The sequence below is a fragment of the Schistocerca nitens genome, unplaced genomic scaffold (assembly GCF_023898315.1).
Source record: "Schistocerca nitens isolate TAMUIC-IGC-003100 unplaced genomic scaffold, iqSchNite1.1 HiC_scaffold_327, whole genome shotgun sequence".
NCBI lineage: Eukaryota > Metazoa > Arthropoda > Insecta > Orthoptera > Acrididae > Schistocerca > Schistocerca nitens.
In genome coordinates this window covers 102,451-128,540 of record NW_026045861.1, presented here as the reverse complement: position 1 = coordinate 128,540, position 26,090 = coordinate 102,451, and the positions used below count along the sequence as shown (strand labels likewise).

The window sequence follows — 26,090 nt, the reverse complement described above, 5'->3', positions numbered from 1 at the left end:
ACTTTTTCCGCGTTACTTCGAGAATAGAACTTAGGCGGCTGCTAGCCGGGGACTGTACTACTGGTCCTTACTAGTGTAGCGATCTGTCAAAATTTCGTTTTCTTGGATACACCGAGAAGATAATACGTAATATTTCTCATCTGTTATTCCTGTCAGTCGTTTATTTCCATTCTGGTACTCTGAATCTAAGGATTTCGCTAGTAATTGTGACAACGCTGATCTTTCGCAAAGCCAATCAACCACATAATCAGACAGAGATTGGCATCCATCCGTTCGGCTTTACTCCGTTCAGCTCGTACAGCCCCATCGCCTGTTGTCTGCGGAAAGTTTATTTCTAGATGCGACGAGGATTCTCCTGGCAGACACATCACGTACACTATGCACACATTCAAAAATCAACTTACGACTCATTCAGAAATTAATTTAAAATGTGTTCAAAAATGTTCAAAGAACAACAGGGACGCGTTTCAAAATCATATGAATAATCTTAGAGACCAACGGGAGCTGGATGATAGGCGTCTTGTGAAAAGTTTTTCTTGGTGAAGAGTATGAATTTGGCGCCCCCTTTTCCCGGTAGCATCTAGCTGCTTGCTGCGACTGCCTACACAGCCAACAGCCACATTCCTGTAGCCAGAAGCGGGAGAATCTACTACTCAAACTGCGCATGCGCATGAGCCCGCGCGTAACTGCTAGAACAAATCGAATGTAAACAGTTGCGACTTCACGCTCATTGGAGGCAATTTGTTGTTATGAAGCACTGCATAGTCTTCCTAAAGCCTTTGACACATTTTCAATTGGCAGACGCTTGCATGAGCACTGTGTGTCGTCGTTGTAGATGGCACATTTCCTTTGCAATTTAAGTTATTTTTGTTTTCTTCTGTCGTTTATGTTTTATTGTTGAAGTATTATTCTGCACTAGCGGGATACAGTAATATCCTTTGTTAGAGTATCTGTTCTTACTCTGTGCCGAAGTCACGACTGCAGGCGACGAAGCCCGCTGCTCAACTTGCCGAGAGGTATTCTTCCAGTGAAAGCACAGATACGCCTGCATCAGGCCTTCTCGTGCTTGTACGCACTACACGATCGTATTCCAGTAACAGATGCGTTTTGTTTTCAAAGAGCTGACGTTAGTTCAGTAGGCGTTTATGTGAGCTAACACTGATAAATCTCTGCCATGTCCAATTACTACCGTGCTGAAGTTTTGCTACATGCGAAACTTATTTTGAGTCGCCATCTGCCTCATTCACGACGCATTTAAAATCGTTGGCTCGTTACGATATTAAATCGTAAAAGTAAAGAAAAGAAAGAGTCAAAGCAGGCAGGCAGATAAAGTATATCGGAAAGTTTCAGTATTGTTGCCTCAATCTGACAGAATCTGTAGATTACATCTAAGTGAAAGGCAATACACGGAAGCGACAGATGTGTTCCTCACGGCAGGAAACTTATCGAGAACTTACCGCAACTTCGTATTCCGCACATCAATACTATTAATTCGGTCTCGCACAATCTGGATATCCAAACAAGAAATACGTCAATAGATTAGAAATGAGTTTAAATCTGTTACAAGGTTAACACAACCCACCATCCACTGGAATCGTGCGTGCCAAACGAACGGCATACACGACTAACTGAAGGCTTGCAGAAACGTGATGGTCCGTCACTCCCCCACCGAAACTCTGGCAGTTTTCCAGATCTCACATAAAACTCGATCAGCGTATATACTTCCCTCAGATAAGACTATCTTGTACTGCAGTAAACGAATCCGCCACGTTACGTATTATTTCTGTGTTGTATTACAGGGCTCTACACTTTATGCAATACGTGAACAGCGCCAGAAATTGAGCTTCGAACTTTACGTACAGTGTTCACTTTATATCAGCGCACACTTGAAGAAGCCCGCTTTTAACGTTTCACTTTAACCGCGCTGTGGCAACGTTCCGCGTACTTTGTCACAGCCGCGATGATGACAAACCTGCCTCGATTCTCACAATTACTGCACTGCAAGTGGCAAATTTCAATTCTACCGTCGTAGGCTGCACATAAAAATTTGCACTTCGCTTTCATCGCGTCATTTGAACGTCAAGTGAAGAAGTCGGTAAGTGATAGAACCGGTAACGTTCTTTCGCAACAACAAATACGACTGATGCGCAAGCACGATTGCAACAACTTCCATGAAGCACTGGAGTACAGTCTGGTTAATTTGCACTCCGTTTTCAACAAAGCCACGTTTCTAGAGCGTCTCCATGTTTATGACGTCATATCGCCTGACGCGTGTGCCCTACGATGATATAACTTGGCCGGTACTTGCAATCGTGCGTGTGCGTACTGCCTGCAAACTGTGTTGCGAATAGTGTCGGTACTGTGAAGAAATAAAACTCCACGTCTGATGCCGAAGTTGACACGGTGAGCCGCGAAAGTGTGGTAGTTGACGTTGTGGATTGTTTTTAGGATTGGGGGAAAGACGTTAGCGAGAAAAATATCTGAGTCTCTGAAAGCAAGTTGAGTACCGCAAATGGCTAAGCTGCCTCATTCTCAATTACTGGGTGAATAATGTCCGCCGGCCGCTGTGGCCGAGCGGTTCTAGGCGCTTCAGTCCGGAACCGCGCTGCTGATAAGGTAGCAGCTTCGACTCCTGCCTCGGGCATGGATGTATGATATCCTCAGGTTGGTTAGGTTTAAGTATTCCTAGGTCTAGGGGACTGATGACCTCAGATGTCAAGTCCCATGGTGCTTGGAGCCATCTGAATAATGTCCGGGTATTTCAACGCCTTCAGTTCCGTTTCCTCGAGACAAGCTAAGCTTCAAACATACTTCTCTTACTGCTTGAAAACCGTACCCTAGGATTACACTACTTTACGAGTGCATTACCAAAGCATTTTGGATGTTTAAATTCGGTCAGTTTACGCGAAACATTTCTGCTGGAGGTTTCGTAATGGAGATGACTACGGCTGACGGAATCTGAAGACGCCGTGTCGCTCCAACACTCATTTAGGCCAAAGTGCTGGAGTTGATGGCGTTCGAAAAGTTGTGTCCTATGGAGATAGGTTATTTCCATGCAGTGGCATAATAAATAACGTGTTGTATTCATTTTAAATATGTGTCGTGAGAGAATTCTGAAGGAATCTCGACTCGCACATCGAAACAATGTCCGACTGAATGTGGCGTTATTTTCCGCTCGTTCAACGTTATTCCCTCTCAGGTTTTCAGCGCTTCAATGACTAGAACGGCGATAAATAACGAGCAATGAAACACTCGACTCAGTAATTGAACACACTATTCCTCATTCGTAAGACAATGTATTAGAGAGGAGAAGTTTTCTGACGTTGCTCTGTCGTGAGCTAACGCGACGGACGACTCAAAAGCGACCAAAACAAGGGAACAGCCGCGGCTCCCGCAAACTGCAGTCGGGGCCAGCTGCCCGCCTCCCCCTGAGGAGCTGCTGACACTGGCCGCCTGCCCCCCCCCCCCCCACCCCACTCCACGGCTGACCCGCGCAAACCGCCGGGGCGCACCGCGTTGAGTCGTGGGAAGTTAGCGAACCTTCTTCTTTTCGAGAAATGTACATCTTTTTCACGCTTCTTGTTAGATGTGCCATAGTTCTAGAGTTCTATGCACAAAATTTCAATAGTTCTGCAGAATGTAACGAAGAAAGCAACAATACTGAAAAACATTTTCGTATCGAAAACATTCGTTGTCAATTTTCGCAAAAATTTAACTCTTACAACAGTTCTGAAGACTGTTCTGAACAGAACCCCAAGAGCTCTATCGAAAATCCCAATAACATTTTTCTATGGTGATAATAGTATATGAGAAATTTATTTAATGTGGGACACACTTTCTACAGAAAATATAAATATATTCGTACGACAGTTCTTATGATAGTTGTGAACAGAACTCCAAGAGTTCAATCTAAAATCCTAGTACTACTTTTTTGTCCAGGTAATAGTTTGCGAGATAATTGCAATTTAAGGAGAAAATCTTTTCACTTACTGTGAAGTTGGCACCCTTTTCTTCAGAAATGCATTTTTTTTCAGAGTTCTTGATAGATATGCCATAGTTCCAGAGTTCGTTGTACAAAATTTCAATACTTCTGCAGAATATAGCCACGAAAACAACGTATAACATAGCTGATTCAGGACCCTTTCCTTATGATACAATTCTAACTGTTGCCACCATAAATCACTTGTGCATAGATTCCAACCGTATTGATCATTACAAAAATATAACCATTGACCCACGACGCACATTTCTTGCGGCGTTGCGCAAAGTATTCAGCTTATGCGCTGTGAAATGAAACCATACTTGACGCTATTGTAAAATTTACGATGGATGGCTTCCGTTCAACTACAGAGTCAGCATCTATCGAATTATCTTCACGCAAACGTGATTCCAGGATCACACGCTTCCCCTTTTTAGGGACGGAGGAAACCAGAGTTCAGTCTTGTGGAAGCCAAAACAGGAACTCTTGACAGTCCTTTTACTGACAGGAAACTCTAGAGAAATCTCACGCTTGTTTTTCTTCATCGTGCCAACAAAAGAAAAATTCTCCCTTCATAGCTCTATCATCATTCCAATACTAGTAAACCAGTTGTCCGCTTTCACATTTCGACCTGACATATATAGGTTTACACAGTCACAGAACAACATCAAAATGTTTATTGCTCAGTTGGTAAATCCTTTTGGTTGCAACACAGCGTATATTTCCAAATTTTACAGGTAAAATACTTAAGAATCCACAAAAGCATAGATTTTAAATCCATACTTGTTTGTTTTGATAGGTACATATTGGTGAAAACTGCACCTTCCACAGAATCCTTCCAGCTTCTTGTCTACTGTAACATTTTCTCTGTATAAGATTTTTGGTAGTTGCCTACAAACAGTAAATATTTCCCGAATTGCTGTTAGCTTCTCCAATTGTCTCCTTTCATCACGAATAGCGCGACTGTAAAATCTGAGACACCCCACAATAAATTTGAAACCTTTTTATGTTCATTTGCGAGGTGAAATTTTTCAATGCCATCCCAATCACCTCCACAGAGATCTTCCAGGATTCACCTGCTACTTTTGTCAACAAAAATTAATAAAAACATGAGACTGATGAAGGCTTCCAATTCAATAACATCTATTGATTTTACGCCTCTCTCACGCTGAAATGAAGCTTTAACGCTCTCAAATTGCTGATTGGAATACAAAACAATAGACAAATATCGCCATCTATGAGGCAATTGCAGCATCACAAAGGTTGCTTTGGCTGCGCCTATTGGTCCAGGAAAATTTCGAATAATATTATCCTCTTCGAACAATATGCTTTGCATTTCTTCAACATGATCTACTACATCCAACTTAAAATAATAAAATTCCTATAAAATAACGCAACCAGGCGCAGTGTATTAATTTGATATTTGACGTTCACACAGCGGACACTGACCATTAGACAGTTCAGACAGAATTTAAGTGCATTTTAGATTCTGGGTCAGCTTTGTACTACTTACTACGTTGATAAATTAATTGCTGAAATGAAATACGAAATGGCACAGTGGATAAAAACGAGCAATCGGCTCATATCATCAGGAGAGCATTAGCGTCCATACTGAATCACACAACAATGAAAGGCGTACAGAGAAAGGAAGCTATAACGAGAAGGCGCCAGTGCTGCCAATTGTTGACAAGTAATTTACAGAAAATTTCGACATGTATCAATCTGAACAGCTGCGCTCGATGGAAGGATAATAAAAAGTATGACACGTCCCTGAGACCTCCCAAGACCAAAAACCAATAAACAAAGCACGGCAACCATGCAAACGTCGTGGCACTACATCTGGAAACAATGAACACGTGAACTGCGTCTTTTAAACCATCGGCAAGTGACGTCAGCGTAGCAGTTACAATAGAGGTAGCATCAGAGCTAATGACAGCAACAGCTGCACTTTCTGGGTAACGCGCGCCGCGTCGTGTGAAGGCGCCCGCCACTGCTGCATTTCGCTCCTTGATCTGCCCCTAATGACTAAACGTAACAAAACTACTCACACTCATGCGAATAATCATTATGCTCGTTCAGTCAGAGCTCTCGTGCAGTCGCTGCCTGTTGTGTGATACTTATGAACCGAAATACCCATAAAAATATACAATATACCAGAATTGAAACGTCTTCTCAGCATGGAGGAATTTAAAGTAGTCGATGATACAGGCATTCAATTCACTCCGTCTCATCCGGTCTTCCAAAAACTGTCCGAAAATGTCTTCAAAGCATATTTACACAACAATTAAAGATGATCGTCATGATCTGCTTACTTTTGTTAGAAACACCTTCAGGCTGGAATGTTTCGTTGAAGAAAAAGACGACGACAGCAAAGACGAGTCGTGGAATGTTTTTGGTTCTTCGTGCAACAAGGACATGACAAAGCAATTTGACCTACTACTGTCAGCAGAAAAAATGGTCTACCGTAAAACCAACAAAGAGGTAACTTGGAAAGCTTTCAAGACTGGAAATAGGGACATGGACCGATTTGATGGCTGATCAAATTTATGAACATCACAAAATTCCATGTGCCTTTTCTTTCAAATACGCGAAAGTGTGTGGAAGTTCAAAGTACTTCTTGAAGATTAAAGGAAGATGTACAGAACGCGGAGCCACTTTCGAAGGGATTGCTCTGAAGATGAGAAAAAAGGACAACGATATTATTCTAAACTGAAGACTTTCAGACGATAGTATTCACCTGAAAAGAAGACAACTTCGTGGCACGAGAAGACAACAGGTAGCTGCTAAATTAGTTGATAACAGGATTCCTGCAGCTCTTTGGCGAAACGATTAAGTGAAAAATATGTCTTTCGGAGACATGATTCCTCCAAATTTACCCAATGCTGATGTCTTGAGAAAGGCCAAAGAAGAGTAAAGGGGCAAACGATTTGGTATAACAACTAGTAAGCCTGTTGAAAACCTGCAAACCGCAAAACATACAACCCATCACGATGAAATTCACGCAATCGGATTGGACCCATTCTTCTGTATATATTGGCTGAAAGATCAAAGTCAGTTGCACAAATATTGTCATCAAATCAATAGCAGTGTATACGATTCAGTAGATGCTACAGGTGACGTATTTCGAGTTATTTCACGATTTGGGGATCTGTCAAACAGAGCTGACTGTGTGGAAATTAAGTCAAAGTACATACACCTGTACGAGTACATACGCATCCGCGAAGTAAACGTCACTAGTAAAGATCCAAATATCATCAATCAGTTGCCCAAGTTATCAGATGATATCCTCTAGGAATGACGCATCATTCTTGTCATTTTTCTTTATGGAAATCGTTAGATCTGAAACTCCCAAACCAAAAATCATGGTAACTGATTTCGGTAAGGCTTTGTTGGTTGCCATTTCTAAAGGAATAGCCAATTGCTCGGACTTAACAGATTATTTGAAAAGGTTTTATAGTCATATTGTTTTGCATGAAAGAGTAATTTTGCCCTCGTGTTGTTCGAGAATAGATTTAAACCATTTTATGGTCATGATTTCGAGGTGGAAATGCTTCTCAAGAGGTAAACCGCAAGTCAAACAGCTTTACCTTCGAGTTTTGGCCCATATTTACATGACAGATTTTCGTGATACTGAAAGTGCTTTGCGCTCACTTTAGGTTGTTGCGTTGAGTGGACATAGACAAAAAATGAATATCTTACAACATAAAACAAAAAAACAGTACGACAGTCAGCGCGGAAATCCCTAAAATAGCACAAGACTTGCAGACAGACATCATGTGCTTACAAGAACCTTGTAATAGAAACGGGCAACTGATATGTCTACCAAAACATGCTACCAGAATAACATGCAGCAATGACTGTAAGGCTGCAATAGTAATTCTAAATAGAACTTATAATTAAGGTAACAGTTATGCAATCAACAGTTGGTTACCATAGAGATAACTAACGGGAACGTCACATGGGTTACTGCATCCATGTACGCCCAATACAGCCATCAAATAAAGCCGTACGCAGACTACATCAGAGAACCAGTAATGTATGCCAGAGGCAAAAAATTAGAGATAAGTGCTGACATAATTCCAGATCGACCCTCTGGAACTCAGAACAGATGACAGAGGACGCATAATCACTGATCTAATACAAGAAACACAATTACATGTAATGAATACGGGAGGACCTATACCAACATATGCAGGGTTCGATGGTACGAGCAGCAATATCGACTTCACGCTAGCAAATAATGCAGCAATGGCATACGTAACAAACTGGACTGTGCACGACAACATAACCAGTAGAGACCATAATGTCATAACATACACACTAACTCACACTAAGAACATAGTGACCAAATCACACACCAGACACTTGTTGCACAAAGCAGACTGGAACAAATTAACGGAAATTATCCAACGACACGATCTAGAAAACATCAATGGAAGTATCGATTATAGAGCACACAAGTTAACACAGGTGATACAACATGCACAAAACACTTCAATACCGACAGCAAACAACACAAATTGCTCACCAGTACCATGGACCAAAGAACTCACGAGACTCACGCAAGACGCAAACGAAAATTAGTAAAAAAGCGATAGCAGATAGGGACAGACGAATAAGACTAAGCATATAAGCATGCACAAGACAGACACTATACAACACGCGTTGACAATGGGAGCTATTTGAAACAACACAGAGCAAAATATATGGGGGGGGGGGGGGGGCCATACAAAACACTGACAGAAGATAAAACGCCACTAGTTCTGGGAATGCTAAGGCAGGATGACGGCACGATGACGAGGGGATGGAGGAATACAGCGGAGTTTCTGCTGTATAAACTGCTCCCTGACGACGTTGTCGATACAGACACAATACCATGAAACACTAAGAGAAAACCTACACACACCATACAACGCTGCAACGGTCACCCGTCCTTTTGTGCAAGAAGAGGTTGCGCTAGCAATCTCAGAGCTCAGAGCTCAAAAACAAAAAAGCACCTGGACCAGATGGTATCCACTCGGAAACACTGAAAAAACTAGCACCGCAGATCACCACCTACCTTAACAACGGTACCGAACGGTGCCTTACGGCTGGGCAGGGTACCTACAGTATGGAAAACCTCCAAAGCAGTCACTATTAAGAAATCCAAAGACTTACAGACCAATATGCCTAACAAACACCCTAGCAGAGATTCAGGAGAAGCTACCGTGTAAGCGCCTGCAAACACACAGAGCTCCCAGGGGTATGAGCCAACACCAGTTCGGCTTCAGATCTGGCAGATCAATAGATGATGCCATCAACCAGCCCTGCACATAGTTAACACCACAAAACAGAAATACGCCACGGCAATAATGATTGTCATTGCCGGAGCATTTGATAATCTTTGGAGGCCCGCACTGTTTCAGAGGCTAAGACATCTGGAGGTACCGCTATCACTGCAGACTACTGTAAAGACCGAGCAGTCGAATGGCAGACGGACAGCCGGAAAGTAATTAAAAGAATTACCGAAGGCTCTCCTCAAGGGTCGATCTGCGGCCCCATCTTCTGGGACATAACAATCGAACCCCTCCTACAACTTCTGGATGGGGATGACAGGTCAGACGGAATTGTCGCCTACGCTGATGACCTTATTCGTTGTAGTCACTGCAAACTGTTTATGTCTCACATAATTCCAAAATAAAATTGAGAATTTACGATCCGTCCTCACAGCTGTACTTCCAGCACTACCTCATCTCCTGCGTTCCAAAATTCGCAGACATCCTACGAAAATTGCAGGAGTACCAATCCTGGAAGAGAGGATATTGTGACGATATTGCTTCGTCACAGCCTGGGGTTCGGGACCCGGTCCGGCACACAGTTTTTATCTGCCACCAAGTTTCACATCGGCGCACACCCACTGCAGACTGAACACACTATCTATTTCATTATCTATTGGCACCACAAAAATGTTGTGACGGTTTTTAAAAGAACTCTTTCGGTGCTATCCAAAACTGTCAGAAAAAGGGTTGTGCCAATTTATTATAATGTAGACCAAGTGGGTCTCTCGTAAATGATATATGGGTCTCTCGTAAAAGATATTATCTCATTAACTGTTATCCACACAAAACATGTTATTACAGTTTTCGGGAGAACTCTTAGGGTCCTATTAAGAAATGCCATCACACCTTTTGTACGAATTTATTACTTTCACGTGACAAAAGTGAGTCCCATATTAATTATCTCATATAATGTCATCGTCACAAAAAATGGTATAGTTTTCAGTAGAGCTCTGTGGTTGCTATTCAGAACTGTCATCAGAACTATTCTACGAATTATGTTTTCGTAGAGAAAGTGAGTATCAGATTAAAACAATTATCGCATAAACTATTATCGCCACAAAAATGTTCTTCTCACTTTCAATACAACTCTTCCGGTGCTATCCAGAACTGCCAACAGAACTATTCCACAAATTTATTTTTTTTCTACATTGACTAATTTTTTACTATACCAAAATTTTGCCGAGTTATTGTTTTCTTCCCGAAATTCTGCAGGACTATTCGCGTTTTGAGCAGGGAACTCTAGAACTATTGCATACATATCAAAAACTATGAAAAAATGTATATTTCTCGTAAATGGGGTGCAAACGTCACGGGAAATGCTCATAAGCGAACCTTAATAAATGCCGTTACTACGTAAACAATTATCTGCACAGAATATGTTACTAGTATTTTCGACAGAACTCTTACAATGCTATCCAGAGCTGTCATCAGAACGTACGAATAGACAATTTTTTGTAGAGTAGGTGAGCCCCACAATTAATCAATTATCTTAAACTATCATCGCCACAAAAAGATGTTATTAGGATTTTCGATAGAGGTCTTGGTGTTCTGTTCAGAACTGTTGTACGAATATATATTTAGCTAAAATTGACAAAGAATGTTTTCGATACGAAATGTTTTTCGAGTATTCTTGTTTTCTTCGCTAAATTCTGCAGGACTATTGAAATTTTGTACAAAGAACTCTAGAACTATGGCACATCTATCGAGAACTATGAAAGAAATGTGTATTTCTCGTGAGAGGGGTGCTAACTTGACACGACTGCGGCGTTGCCAGGTCGGCCCCCGGCAGGCGAGGGAGCGGCTGCGGCAGAGCCGGCGAGGCGTCTACGTCGGTGTCCGCACTGCCGGACCGGACCGCCTGCCTCCACCCACACCGGTTTGCCTCGTACTGCCGTATACAGCTGGCAACACAAACCCCGTTCCCGTTTACATGGGACTCCCAACACAGGATTTCGTAATCACATTTCCGAGTACCGCTTCTAGGTAGTAATGTAAATCTATTCTGGAAATCCACGTCCAGTTGCCAATTTTCCGAACTGCGCAATCAATTTTCAGTCCCACGTAAACGCAACCGGTTTTGAAAAATCCTTGGGCTGATAGGCTTAGTCTCTTTTTCAAAAATTTTCGGCTAGTGTGGCCAGAGTGGCTTTCTGTACAGTGAAGGACAAGTAGAAATATTAGACATGAGCTATTTATACCTCGTCTAACTGAAGGGAATAGCTACTGTGCTGACTAAATGAGAAACTGCAACAGCTGTTTTCCAGGCGACATATTTAACTGGGATGGCGAGTCTGCCTCAGACCTTAACATGTAAAAACGGCAGCGGAAAACCGTTTCCGAAATTCGGTTTTCGTCTTTCGGAAGACGTGTAGCATGTAAACTAGTAACAGGAGCCATTTTAAAGGGCGTTCACACTAGGGCCTATGCTAGCGTGTACAGGAGTCCTATCTTTAAAGGGACTCCTTTTATTTCGTTCCGTGTCCCGTTGTCCCGCAGAATAGTCAACGGGTTGCCAAATGTTCCCGTTTTTCGTATCAGAAGTAACCGTATCTTTGATGCTTCACTTTCGTTTTATTTACTTTTACCTTAATTTAGTGTCATAGACAGTTTCTTAACATTTTCTGGAGTGTTGCTTTGTCTTGAAGGCAAAGATGGAATAAACAAGGTTTATTTTGATCACGGGATGAGGTGAGGTGAGAACAGAACATTTTCCGTCATCGTGTTTTCTGCCAGTCACCTACGCGTGAGTTTCGCGATTCGTATCGATTATCGGCTACCGCAGAAATGACGAGCGGATGTAACAAGTTTTCGTTAAAGAACGTTATACGACTATCAAGTTGTATTCGTGTTTACAAATTAGCTATTCCCTGCTAAATGACAAATTTGCAGTGGATGCAACGGACACGATGTCTTCGCACTGTTACAACAGTGAGAAGTTGGCGGCAGTTTCAACACTCGGTTTGGCGAGCTTGCCTCAGTCCGCTGTGTGTGAAAGTAATTCCTGCCCGTTAATATGGGGAAAATAAAGTTTGTTTCTTGAAAAGAGGATTCCTTTACCTGATGCAAACCGCGAGTACGAAGGTGGTATCTACGCTGTGTCATTCAGTGTTTTCCACTGAACGTTGAGGACTTACCGATACAACGAAGCACAAAGAAAATGAAGCACCTGCTGGCAGTTTCTGAGAGGACTTGTAGCTGCGTCACTTCCTCTGTAAGAACGAATGAACTACAAACAGACGAAGACTAACGCGGAACAAGTGCTGTTTGGGTTCCATACAATCCTCCTTTCCATTCAATGAACTGCACGACTCTTCTCACCAGAAACCTATTCCAGAACAAATTCGCATGTTCAAGGACAAAATCAAATCACGAAAGGTTAAAGCTGGTGGCGATTCTAGCTAGTTGTTTCACTCCTGCAAAAGGTGTTCGGTGCAAAATAACCTGTCTTTAGAAGACTGGTTAGCTGTAGTCTGGATATTTTTAAAAAGAAAAATATAGGTGACAAGATCGGCACATTTTGTGCACATATAACTAATACCAACTTTGGTTCTCGCAAGAGGGCAGGAACAACTGGACAGTGTTCTCAAGACGAACTTTGAAAGCATCGGTCGTGCATCCCACGTGGTACACAGTGAAGCTGAAACACGTGCACACTTTCTTCCCTTTGACACAGAAACAGTAGTGAATTACATTTTTCAATATATTCACATTTACACTGTGTGTGTGACTAAGGAAATGTGGGCAATTTGCATGGTCCCTAGGTGACTAATGTGCGCCTCTAAATCATATACCAGTATCAAAGAATTTTAGAATAACCATAATGACAGAACTCTCAAAAAGAAGTTTCGATATTAAATTATCACAGTGGAAGGTATAAATCCTTCACACGTTAGATACTTGGCAGTAATGTGCTCAGAGCCTGTTGTCAGAAAGCAAAGTAAACACTAGAGAATGAATCAGTGTTGAGAGCAACTATGATGGTTAAATATACTGAACTGAATAGTCCCGGTGACCAATTGATTGAACTTTCTGCATGAGGCGACACTGGCTACATGAATCCCACCGAAATATAAAGACTCTTATTGTAAAATATGTACCATGTGTGCTACATAATGTAAAAGTTAAGGTGCTACATAATGGACTCTTCGCACGTACAAAATACAAACTGCGTACGGAATGTGCATTTTAAGTATCGAACAATCTGGACGCTAAATTATCGACAGTAAAAAGGCCAAAACCTTTCAACAAACGACAAATCCACGAACTGTGTAGGTGCAAACAGCGGTGTGGGCAGCCACAGCAAGGAATAACAACTGTGATACACGGAAAAGACTGAACCTGTAAATAGCACGTCAATTTGTGGCCAAAGTCCCTAGCCTGTAGAAATATCGAAGCATTAGTGTGAAGTTTCACGTATGCAATGTACGAAGCTGTTGAAATATCACGTGCATAAAAGTGTTGGATGTAGTGTCAGACAGCAGCGAGTAACGTGTAAACACGGAAGTGACAGGTGGACAAACATACAACAGAAAACCCTAACGGAACACGACGACTGTATGAATGCAGTGTGACGGGAGGTGTTGACAAGCTATGAGCTTTGCATTTTATTAAAGAGTGAGACAGTACAAGCGTAATCCTAAATGTTGTGCAGTGCTGCACTAGTGACGTTCAAAACAAACTACATACACAAACGACAACCAGGTGACACGGCTGAGGAGTGATTGTGAACTAATCAAAACATTTTGTCAGCTTATGCGTGCATTTACATGTGTAAAAAACAAAAGAGACGTAAAGTGACACGTGTATAAAAACATACGTGTGAGAAGTTACGTGTGTTGTTATGATGGTGGTATGACTGTTCGCTAACCGCGGGTGTGTTTGGCCCATTCATAGCAGGGGGCCCTTGTACCGATACGGGGCACAAAATATTAATTCGTGCGACAAGTGGGACACAAAACAAAGTAAAATAAGAAGTGTAACACACTCAAAATACGTGTTTAATTAACTGTGATCGGTAATTCGTAACGAAACGAAATAACAATGAAGCAAAAGACCCTATAGAATGTATGTAGCAACGTAATTGTTCTTTTACTCGCTGCCCCAAGAAACCAAAAAGGAAACGCACGCTAATGCGCCCGCCTCGCATTGCGAGTTGTGAATTTTAAATAATATATGGTGATTTATGCTGACTGAGCATTTTTCTTTCATGTGCAGAAGTAAACATATTATTTGTTGGGTTTTCAGTACGCTGGATAAGCAAGACCGGTCAAATAATGGACCATTCTTGGTACACATCTTGCATAGAAATAATTTCATTGTTAACTTCATCGCCGTCATCAACGCACGCTTTACAGTACTCTCATCATAATTAGTAAAGACAAGAAAGCGCATAAATTAATTTATTTCATATTAAAGAAAAACTAAACAACATTCAATTCAGTACATTGACCGCTTCTCGGCAAAACAAAGATTATTCCTCTAAAAATGGAAACACTTTAATTCAAAGGTTTCCTTTAATTAAATTTCTCCACGGTAAAGGTATCCTGCAGCGATATTTTAATGCGGTGACACGAAATATAATCCCTGAGATTACGTTTCCGTTTTTGTCTCCATGAACGCTCCACGCGGACATATTTTAACGGATTCTAAAATGCGGCTCACGCAACCCTATATTAACAAGGCGGCGAGTCGCGTGCTGTTAAATAATTAGTGCTCAAGAGAACTATTTTACGGAAGTATATATTCCGGTGCCCCATATTATCATTCTTTCTTGTGTCCGCCCCGCCAAAGAAGTGCCCTTTTCACACTCTTGTCGAGCGTTAAGTAGCAATCAAGTTAGGCGTTGAATTTTTCTTACTCTCTTTTCATCACATTCGTTGAGTATACTTGAGACGGTGTCCGGATCTGGGCGGTAGCCGTACAACTACAATACGCTCATCGTAAGAATAAACCTGATGTAAACAAACACAAACGCTATGATTGGTCAGAAGCCGTAGCACTCTTACATCGGTGTTACGCTCTTGGAAGTAGCTCCTACTTATGTGTTAGATATCTTATTACTAAGTTACGTTAAACGGAACTGAAGGATATTCAAATGTATCAACAGCCATCAACGTTTTTCTTTATCACGCCTTAGCTACGTAGTTTTCACTTAAAAAGTCGTGTAGTCACAGCGTTGTGCTCTGATTATCGCCTTGGTAATGCGCAGTACGAAAATGGCTGAGGCTACTTTCTGTTCCGTAGTGAAACGCGCGCGTAGAGCACAGTTAAAAGTGCCGAGAAATAGGCTGTCAATGTTCTTCGTAAATTTACGGAGAAAATCGGCTTTGGAGTTTTCCCAGCGTTCAATAATAGTCAGTTGATAACCAGACACACAAACGATTACTGCAGTCGGTTGCCTGATTTGGGCTATGTCCATCGTTTTATGCCACAGAAGTAGACAAGTATCGTAGAAACATGAAAAACAATCATTTCCACAGCATCGAGCACTTCACACACACGCTGCATCTTTACATTTGCTACTGTACCATTACGAAATGAACCCAACAGAACCGATCTGGAGCCAAGCTGCGGGATTTGACCCGACAAGTAACAAGACTGTCAAGCTGCCAGACTTACTGGAAATAACGCACGCAGCTTCTTCACACGTCACTGCCGAACGCTGGCGGGATATAAAAGAAAATGAGAAAATGCTGCGCATGGTTGGCTTCGTGGATTCTGTTGTCGATAGGCTCTTTATGAATTTAGCAGGTGACACTTCCAGAACTGAAATGTATTTCTCGGATTCGGATAAGGAAGGAGCTAAGAGATTACCAGACGACTGCCTAAATAATATCTTCAGTGGCTTCAATATTTAACTATACGGTGAAACCCTTCAATACTCTTACGTTACACACAGCTTATGCAGGAAAATTACCTTTCATCATTCTTGTTTTCAATTACAATATTACGTTAGCTCAAAACGATAACGTTGTGCAGTTTTCGTCTAGCCGTCTAAGGAGCATGTTGTGGGAGATTTGCAGTGTATTGTTTCAGCCTGCTTAACATTCAAATGACATACGAAGCTGTATTGCTCCTCTGCTCGTCTTGTTTTACGTGTGACCTGCAGCTGTACCAGCTGGCCGGCCAGCGCTGTCCAAGTTAAATGCGCCGCTAAAGCTGCTGTCCCGTATTACCGGCCAGTCGATGTGCGCGTAACGCACAGCACAACGTGTGTCCTTATTATCGTAGTTGGCAGTACTCGAGAAAGCTTGGCTGCAGTCCCACGTGAAACGGAAATCCAACGAGGTTCCAGCAAACGCGGAATAATACACAGTGCAATGTTTACATCGGGTTTATTCGTATGATGGACGGATTACAGTACAATACAGTATTAGTATTCCCTACATGCATTCTGGAACGTCTGTTGGAAATAAACACATCTTTCTTTCTGAGCCAGACTGTTATTTTTAATTGTCTTCATGTGTGTTTCAACATAAAACCTTAACTTGAATTCTCTTCGTCACTTATCATTAAAAACAGTGTTTCAGTTTAATTTTACCTCTTCTCCCGCCTGCTTACTTGAAAGTGGAGTGAAGTCCTGTTAAATTACGGTATCTTCACTTTCATTTTGTTGTCCATTCTCGACATTGTCCCGACACCCTTCTTTTTTGAGTTCACCTACTCTAGATGACGTACTTTCTGTGAATAGGGCATCATCGACTAATTGGTGTATCCGTCAGTTCCACCAAATTCCTCTACTAAACTGAGAACTTCATGCTCATATTGCTTGATGTTGTTTTCTGCGACACCATAGTTATTCGCTGAAGCTCAGTCATTAAAAATGATCCCTGCCTTCTTGAAACAGTTGTGACTAGAACAGTTGTTGTGAACAGAACTACTAACAGATCTTTCAAGTTCGTGTCCAGATTCAAGACAAGAGGACAGCGTGGAGGGTACAAATCGTAGAGGGAGACCAAGAGATGAATACACTAAGCAGATTCAGAAGGATGTAGGCTGCAGTAGGTACTGGGAGATGAAGAAGCTTGCACAGGATAGAGTAGCATGGAGAGCTGCATCAAACCAGTCTCTGGACTGAAGACCACAACAACAATAGTGTCCCCTGCTTCGTTGGCAGAAACTTGGTTATCGTGTGTAGGCGGCAAATCGCAGGCGACGAAGCGTTTTGCCTCGGCTGGGGTTCGGTCAGCTGGCGATAGCGTCGAAGCGTTGGCGGTCGGCTGGCGTTGGGACCCCACTGCTCTGCTCTGTTCATCGTAAGAACAGACCTGATGTAAGCAAACACACACGCGATGACTGGTCGAGAGACGTAGCACACGTGTTCTTACGCTTTTTGAAGTAGGTCCTACTTCCGTACTGCATATCTTATTACTAAGTTATGTTGAACGAAACTAAGATATTCTAACGTACTACCAGCCATTGACATTTTTCTTAGGGGGCTATGTAGATTTTATTTCAGATATCGTGTACAGCCACGGTCTCTGTACTGGTGTCCTCTGATGTCACAAAAGTGCCGAGAAATAGGTCGCTCTTAATGTTTTTCGTTTATTTCCAGAAAAAAAATCGGATTTTAAGTTTTGCCAGGAACTGTATTTGACGCAGTTGACATACAAATACACACTGAATGTATATCGGATGGTTAGTTTAGTGCAGCTCATGGATCGCTGGTTCAAGTCCCGTATTGCTCATCCTCTTCTTCATCCAATTTGAAATACCTACATCTGATAACTCTAAAATTAATCATTTTCATGAATAATGCACGTATCCTTGCTTCTAATTACACACACCACGCAAAAGTCCTGTGTTCATTTCACATATATATTTTCAACTGTCGATATTATAAAGATCGTTAATGAGGGCTGCTTAAATTAAGGAAACAAGCTGATTTTTAAGACAAAAATAAAAATCAAATATTCTTTATGATACAGATGTAGTCTCTCACGAACCAGGTAACTGTATTAGAAACATCTGAAACCATTTTCACAGCATCGAGCATGCCATACAAATGTTGCATTTTTACATTTACCACTGCACCGATAGCACATGCAGTGACGTATCGACCAACAGGGGGAGGGCGGTGGGGGGGGGGGGGGGTAGCGGCAAAGAGGGGCAGTCGCTCCCCCTCCCACTTTCAACTAAGGGGAGGGGGGATTCGCTGGAAGACTCATTTCATATGTGGACACAGCCAGTGAATTAAATAAGCCGCGTCAAGAAATCTGCGCCGGCCGTTGTGACCGAGCGGTTCTAGGCCCTTCAGTCCGGTACCGCGCTGCTGCTACGGTCGCAGGTTCGAATCCTGCCTCGGCCATGGATGTGTTAGTTAGGTTTAAGTAGTACTAAGTTCTAGGGGACTGATCACCTCAGATGTTCAGTCCCATAGTGCTCAGAGCCATTTGAACCATGTTTTGTAGCTGGCTCTGAGCACTATGGGACTTAACATCTGAGGTCATCAGTCCCCTAGAACTTAGAACTACTTAAACCTAACTAACCTAAGGACATCACACACATCCATGCCCGAGGCAGGATTCGAACCTGCGACCATGTTTTGTAGTTATATTCTCCAATTTCTCAAAGAGACCTTTATGGGAAGGGGGGGGGGGGGGTGGAGCTACGACGTACACGAAAGTTTTTACAAAAAGGCGTCATTTCCGATGCAGCGGAAATACTTGAGTTGTATGGGAGGGGGGGGCCCAAATCTCAATCCAAAAGGGAGAAATCGTGGTTGGAACTACGCTGGGGTAATCAGAACCCTCTTGACCATCCGTATCAGCGGCAAACAGGTCAGGCCCAAGGATTCAAGCAGGAAAAAGCGAATAAACGTTCCAGAAAAAATTAACAACGGTCGGTGAATAAGCATTCCCTGCCACTACAACGAAGCAAGCAGAGGTAAAGATGTCGATAACCTCTATGTAACAATATAAGAAAGTCAAACTATATGCATGTAACAGTATCGAGAACTACAATGTAATAATTCTTCTAAGTTGCAAGATAACTAGCATTTGGACGCACGCGTTTGAGCCAGGTGTAATATTGCACACAAATCTCTCTCGTCCTGAAATTAGGCATCATGACTGTGTGAACGGACCATCCTTTTATTCCACGGCTAGAGAGTCCACTGCTGTTGCAGGATCATAAAAGTGAGACGTGTGATCCGAAATGTTAATATACACCAGGTTGTTATGAAGTTCATGGTTCACGGCACGCACTGCATTCACATTTCAGTGTGAAAATTTTATTACTTTGCCTAGTTACAAACATCCCCAATTATGTCTCACACGAATACGTAATGCGCTCACGATCTGACACAGGCTGCTTTGTGTAGCGGCCACATTCCTCACAGTCACCCTGCGATAGTAGTTAAGCAATGTACTCAGTCGTGGCAATTATTGCTTAGATAACGTCTTGTGCCAAAAAAACAGCCTTCAGTTTATTAAGGCGTTATAGGCAACTTTATCCTGAGTTCCAGTAAGCACTGATTAATTATCCAGCCTCAGTATCAGTTCGTTATCCCTGGATCATAGACGAGGTATTATTGTTGCGGACTGTTTGCAGAAAATATTTTTTCACCCTTTAACATGTAAGAACGCTGGCGCAAACCGAATTTTCGGTTCAATGGATCATTGTTTTATATGAATGAGACAAAGCTACATCCTTTTCCGATATTAGTTTGTTGTAAAACGCTATACTATATGCGCACAAAAATTAAAGAACTACTGCTTTTGGATTTGCGTGGGGTTTTTTGCAAAACGACGTTTCTGATGTCATTTCATAAAACAATTGACATATTATAGCCGAACATTCGTGCTTGGCAGTGAAGTCGCTACCTTTTAGTTATCACTCAGTTTTTACAATGTTTATAAATGAAGTACCATCACTCACTGAACGTAATTTGAAGAATTTGCAATGGTGAATGACCCCACTCTATTTCACACTTTGTGCAGTTTACTTCATACAGTATATTGCAGCGTACCAACTTAAGCTAACGTACGTACCAACTGAAGCTAACGTACAAAAAACATTTTTAGAGGTTCTACAACTACAGAACCATTTGACATGCTCTTAGCGAAATCCAAAAATTATTCTAAAAACCTAAATATGAAACACACAGACATCTCACAGCCAAGAAAAATTCCAGTGAAATTGCAACACAAACACCATCTGTTCCCAAAAAATTGTCTTCAGAACGAAAATTTAGAAAGGATTTGTTCGAAATTCTTGATCTCATTCTGAAAAAATTATCGAAGGGCAACCAAGAGGATTTAAAAAGACTATCCCATCTTGAAGCGAAAGTTATTACGTTCTCCCAAATATGTCCTACATCTACAAGACGTTTGGAAGAATTGCTTTGAGAAAATACAACAGACTTCAACCTGGACAGGCTTGATGCACAGCTCGAAATGATGTGAACATTTACGACTGGTATACAACCATGTAACGTACCCTGTATTGGAAGAAAACTTATCGCTGAACCTGTTAGCGTTAAAGAACTCCTCCAGAAAATTATCTGCCTCATCATCCTGGTTCTGACCGTCACCATCATCAGAGGTCATTCGGCGCTTTGATACGATTTAAAACTTGCCTCAGATGAACGCTGACTCAATCGAGACTCACCCCTTTACTCCTCTTCCATATTCATCAAGAAACAACTGGAAAAATTAATCTTGTGGATGTCACGAAAAATTCTGTTTACCGAAGCGTAGAAAGGAAAACTACATTTGGAAATTGTAACTAAATTTTTTTAGTCCCATGCGCGGGAAGCGAGAACGCTACTGAAAGACCACGAGCTGCGGACAATAAAAAATAAATAAATGCCTTCATTTCAAATTACGTTTTTCTTTTTCCATTATGATGTGATGCACAGTATTTATCAAATAGTAACAATAATAAAAGGATTCTCTACCCGATTGTTATCCACAGTCTATAGTAAATAGGTATTCCTTTTCGTAAATGGTCTAAAAAGAAAGTAGGACCAACGTTTTTTTAAAAATTAAAGCAACGGAACAATTTTACAGAGGACGAACCTTAAACCTGGGTCCATATTATTATTAACGAGTTGTTTCTGTAGACGAGCGCAGCGTAGCCAACACCTTCCCAGACGGTCGGTATTTATGTATTCTTAACGGTTTTGCTGAAAGACGAAATCAGCAAATGGGTTTGCTTGAACCCCCCTCCCCCCAAAGGAATGGTTGGTTCGCCACTGAGTCGTTCTATTAAACAGTCCTGACGTCACAACAAGTCTTCTCTCCTGCGGTTTCCTTCATTTATTTATTTATTTATCTATTTTTGTCTGCACAACACAGCGGACCACGTGAGCAGAACCGTTGTTCCAGCTCCACGTACTGGAAACCCTGTCTTATGCTCGTATCGCGTGCCTGGAGTGCATGGAAGCGAAGGTGGTTACCGTTTTCCAGTATCTATGTCCATTAAAACGTACCACGAACTTGATTTCGTGGATCACAATTTAATAAGCAATGACTCCGAAACAAGCCACCTAAACTTCGCTAAAACTGAATATAGGCCTAATCTGGCTTCAGTTCCGACTGTTGTTTTCCGCCAATCACAGCACAGGGCAACTGTTGCCATGAGAAGAGGCACTGACGTCACACTATTTGTTAATGACGGGAAAATTCTCCGTACAGCTTCCTGTGCGGTATGTGGGTAACAATGAAACTTCCATCCCGACGACAAATTTATTACCGTCTATTCATTTACACACTGATCAGTGAACGTTCTCATCTGAATTCTGGCCTCCATATAACACTACACATTTACAGCTGAAGATCCTACGGTCAGAAACACCAACGGAACGACTAGTAAAGATATTGTTCTCCGGCTTAGCAGAAAACACATTAAACTGCACATGATTATTGATGCACGAATTTCGTGAAATAAAATGTACCAGTAGTACTCTACAGCGTGTGTCGATACTAGCAATTCAGAAATATGGTACTTGTTAATACCACTACCAATCTAGTTTGACCGATCACCAAAACGCCGGATAAGTCACTCCCGAAATGCAGTATGCGTGAAATGCCTATAGCAACAAAAACTAATTTAGTCCCCTTACAAGACATTCACATGCTTCGCCAAGTAAGCTTCCCTTTCAGTCTCAGGTACTTAAAAGTATCAGCACACTGTGCCTTTCAAGCAATAATGTAGGAGGAAAATAAATGTGTTCTGTCTGTGCACACAGGAAGTCCCGTGAAATTACGACACAGGTCAAAGTAAATATCTGACATCGGCAGGGCACTCATGGGAGAATTCCTTTATCGTTCTAACGTTTGCTGAAGTTACCTTGCATTTTAGGTTTTAATTTGGAATGTGCGATACACAGGGTGAGTCAGGAGGAAAGGTACGTGTTTTGACGGGTGATGGCGTTAGTGATCCTGAACAAAAAACTTCATGTGGATATGTGGCCTATTCCTAATGGTTTCCGAGATACAACACTTTTAATGTACATTTCGATTTACGTTCTGTATTACTGTGTTTTTACAACGTACCACATTTACACAGATGAAGTTGGGACGAGCAGTTTGATACAGGACGCTTTCGGTCTATCAGGTAGGAAAACTGCCTCAAACTGGCCTACAAAAAGCTACAGCGCACGCGCGAGATTTTCAATATTCTCGCGTTGTCTCCGCTCAAACTGTTAGTCCTAGACAAAAAATAAATAGGACCTTTTTGTAGCAAATTTAATTCAGTTTAATTGTGTACGAAAAGACGTTTTCGTTGGAGTATGCGGTTTTCTAGTTATTAAAGGAGAACGTACAGAAGTAACAAACATTCTATCTCGGAAACCATTCGCAATATGGCATATGTCCACATGTTTGTTCAGTATCACTTATACCATCGCATCTGAAAGCATGTACCTTTCCTCCTCACTCGCCCTGTATATGGCAAAGTGCCTTAATTACAGTGCAAATGTGGACATCAGGCGTTGCTGCACAGCAATCCGTTGCCCATTCACATCCAATGGATTACCCGTCTCCAACCATACCGTCTTATTCCAACCTAACCTAGACCTACTCCTTATGCTACAGATCTGTGTATCAGCGTAACCAGGGTTTCATGGACGTAGAGAGGTGGTTATATCAGACCTTGATCCTGAACGTTTGTCTACTGTTCGCATTCCTATTTTTTCGTTTACTTCCACAAAAGACGTTGAAATTACTCTTTGCGTATTAGTATCAAGAGATCCGCTTGCTGTGATATAAACTATATTGCTTGCTCTACGTAATAGCAATACACTTTACATTGTAGGCGACAACAATAAGAATGTATTCTCGTTAAAACCGCACTAGCAGTTGATTAATCCTTTATTTAAGCTAATAAAGTGTTAACAACTCCTGTGGCTTTGTTTAACAAGAATATATGTATGTGAATCATCAGTTTCTATCAAGAGACAATTGAGTCGTAAAGACATTTAAAAAACTTGGAACGAGAAATGTATCTCGCGTCGAAGTAAATGTACAGGAACCTCGTTTATCACCGACCGCAAAGACGGCGTAAAATTTTATACTAAATATTAAATTTAATCTTCGTATCAAGGAGTAAACTCCTTAAATGTAAACTTCTATGCAATTCATACGGGAGAATAAAGCTCCTTGATTATTGTTGTAATAGGTAGAAGACATACTGTACCACGTAAGTTAGGTGTTGCTAATATTGTACGTTAAAGTCCAAATGTGCGTTATTTCGATGTATAGTGAGCCCTCATGTTCCTTCCCTCGAATTATGTTCTTAAGACGCTTACAGCTCCACTATTTTCGCGGCCTCTGCTTCAACAGACGCCATTACGCGTCGCCCTATAATGCAAAATGATAGCGGAAGCTCAGATCGCCCGCTTTAACATTTAACAGACATTTTTTCACAGCGGTCACCTGCAGACGAGAGCAAGACTAGTTTTGAGATTTTACTTTCCAGCTTACGCCGAGAGCCAGGATTAGACTACCACAGCCTGAACATGTTGCGTGGGTCCAGAATGATTTCAATATTTGAGTCCATGCTCTTAAAAGTACAAATACGCCGAGGCTAATAATGCATTCAACAATTTTTGCATCTTGGACCACACAATTACACTCGCGCGTCTATTTGAGGACTCCGAACAAATGAGAAAAATGTAAATAAATAAATAAATATCTCCTCCCGAAGAGACACTTCACAACCTTTTGTTGTCGATCACTCCACGAGCGAATGCCAGTACGTGAGTCCAACGGACATACTGTGAACCAAAAGTTCACCTGTACACTGCTCCATCACGAATATGGATGATAGTTTACTGCAGTAACATCTGTAATCGTCACACCACGTATTTCTATGTCGTTCTGACCAATGATGAAGACTTTCCAGAAAATACATTGAGGACGACTGGTTTTAGCAAAAAAATGTTTCAATATAGGCGCTTAATGTACGGTATTGTTTTCCTCATTCAAATACTTACATTGTTAGAAAAAGGAGTGCTGTTTGATAAGTATAAACCACAGTGTCTGAAGAAACACGATTATTAATCTACGTGAATACAGTACTAAACCCATTAAGGCGAACATTTTGAGGTCAACGTAAGAATTCATTGATTTCTGCGATTACACAAATACAATAAAGACGAAATGGGGCACAACCTTATCTGACTGACTACCCAAGAGTCGGAATTCTCGCCGAAAACATTGCTCCACAAAAGTAAAAATATCAACTTGCTGTTTGCAAATACAGGACAGGGAGAAACAAGCTCCATTCCGTTACGTTATTCCCCATCTACAAGCAGGGTAGTTCTTTTATACATCAGAAGTAACCAGTACAACCCAATATTTCGTGAAAACAATTCAACAAAATGGCGCGAAAACGACAAAAATATTTAGTCCGTGACTGTGCTTTTCATTCTTGCCTATAGTCAGTAAAACAGCAGATTTAACTGGAATTTCGATACCGCTTAAAAATACCAAGATTTTTAATACGTAATTCGCTAGCATTTTGAGAACATAGTAACCTTCATAGTTTGCTTTATACGCAATAGCCTCGACGGAGAACACAGAAACCGCACAATTACCACGGCCTTTCAAATACTAAAAAGTAAATAATTCAAAACAGCGGGAACGAATGGAAATGGTCACCTTTACCTTATTAACGGAGAAGTAGATATCAACTCGGAAGCTGCAGCACAAAATGCGGAGTCACGTCTTCACACTAGAAACAGCTCGCTACAAATGCGGCAGACAACAGAAGGCGCAGGGACAGCCACGCTGCCAGTGCTGCCAACTGCTGAGAGGGCGGCAGGTACCAACTGCAGCCAGCCTCTCACAGGGCTGTGGTCTGCTCACGCAGTACTGGCTCTGGAATTTCTGTAACAGTGAGACGCTAAAAAGAATAAACAGAGTAATACGTCTCCATTGTGTCACACAACGATGAAGTACATTATAACGGCGATAGGACTTCTGATAGCTTACAAATATAGAAGAGAAAAGAAATGTGAAGTGTAAAAATATTTTTTGTCTGTCATCCCGTTGTGGGAAACGAACGATATGTTAATATTCACTTTAACTGCTCCAAAGAAAATATAAAACCTACTTTTAACAGTCCTACATACGGCTGATAAACACACTCTTCTTAAACCCATCTGCCAGAACCCCTTCCGGATCGTCCTGTAAACAGCATCAAATCGGTTCTGGAAATGCGGTTATCGATGCCGAATTCCCTACTGTGTTTTTAAGGTAAAAATCAATACGACGGCATTCCATCATTTTACCGTTTTAAGCACATTCATTTTATCAGAGATTAAGTATGTAACTCCTGAGAATGCG

General features: G+C 41.6%; 1 protein-coding gene across 1 annotated transcript in view; it reads right to left on the bottom strand.

Annotated features, from left to right (window-relative positions):
- The window catches only part of LOC126226586 (poly [ADP-ribose] polymerase tankyrase-1-like), an 83,933-nt gene extending 58,422 nt beyond the window's left edge, over positions 1 to 25,511 (bottom strand). Inside the window, exon 1 of the mRNA XM_049942227.1 lies at positions 25,410 to 25,511. The gene's annotated coding sequence lies outside the window, so the exon portion shown is untranslated. The remainder of the gene's footprint in view (positions 1 to 25,409) is intronic.
- Between the last annotated feature and the right edge of the window lie 579 nt (positions 25,512 to 26,090).